We start from the raw sequence: 1,473 nt of genomic DNA on the forward strand, positions 1-1,473 counted from the left end.
CAGCCAGGGGGAGGGACCTCGGGAGGTTGGCTGTGGGAACGCACTGACCACCAGGGTGCAGCTCCTGAGTTGAGCATCTGCTTCCTGGTGGTCAATGTGTGTCATAGCGACTAGTTGACTGGTCATTCCGGTCGTTCAGTTGTAACAGTTGCCTAGGCTTTTATATATATAGATAGTCACAGCAAACATTGCCACCCATGGATGAGAATGTTCGCTTCCCCAAATATGTCATCAACATTTTGAATGATAAAAGTTCACATTTTTGCCAGTGTCCTGGAAGAAAATTATATTTCTTCATTGTATTACTTTTAATATATCCCTGATTTCTAGTGAGGACACACATCTTTTTATAGGCTTCATGGACATTCAAGTTTCCTTGACTGTGAACTTTTTGTAAAAGTATGAAGAGCAAATCATGAAATAATCATCTTTAAAAGGGTGTAGTGTATACAGCGTAGATACACTGGACAGAGGGATGATTCACGTCCTGAGAGGGGTGGAGCCTGACGGTGCGAGATTTCATCACCCAAGCTACTCTGAATGGCGCATAATTTTAAATTCATGAGTTGTTTATTTCTGGAATTTTCCATTTACTATGTTCTGACTGTGGTTAACCGAAGGTAACTAAAACCACAGAAAAGGAAACTGCAGATAAAGGGGACTACTGTGTATTAACACCACACAAAGCACACTCAAAAGTAAGGGTAATTATTAGAGATAAAGAAGAACATTTCATAATGATAAAAAGCTAAATTCATCAAGAAGATATAAATATAAATGCTGTAGATTAATTTATTCTTCAATCCCATTACGTTAATCTCTGACTCTTCCGTGCTGTGTATTCCAAACCAATCACTAGGGGGCGCCAGCGTTTCAAAATCAAGTAGGTGGGTCCCAAATTTCTCCAGAGAGGCCTATTTCCCCGCTGGGATTTCTGCTATTTCTAGGGCTCTTGGGGGAAGTTCTCCCCCGGATAAGTGCCTCAGAAATAAGGGTCTCTCACCACCCTGGGAACAGCAGAAATGGAGGAAAAGGAAAAAGAAAGAACGGATGAGTGTTGCTTGCTTTCCTCACGAGGCCACATCTGGCAGTGGTTCCCTCTAGGGCACACACTTACTTGGCATCTGGGTCTCTAACAAGGCACTCAGGGCTCACCCAGGGCACAGGGATTGGGATATGAGCACTAAAGCTCATTTCTGAGGGACTGCAGGCCTACCTTCCTATCACTCCAAGCCCCGGACTCCATTCTCCATGCCACCAGCTCACCATTCAACAGATATCTCCAGAACCAGAAAACAGAATTATATGGGCCACCCTAGACTTAGTGCGCCAGCCAGATAAGCGGGGCAGAGGTAACAGGTGGAAGCAGAAAGAAGGAGCAGGTGTTCTGGAGTCAACCAAACCTGCCGTGTGACCTTGGGCAGGTGACTTTGCCTCTCAGAGCCCTGACTAGTCTTCGTATTATATCCATGG

This window comes from Myotis lucifugus, unplaced genomic scaffold (genome assembly GCF_000147115.1).
Source record: "Myotis lucifugus unplaced genomic scaffold, Myoluc2.0 scaffold_280, whole genome shotgun sequence".
NCBI classification, from domain to species: domain Eukaryota; kingdom Metazoa; phylum Chordata; class Mammalia; order Chiroptera; family Vespertilionidae; genus Myotis; species Myotis lucifugus.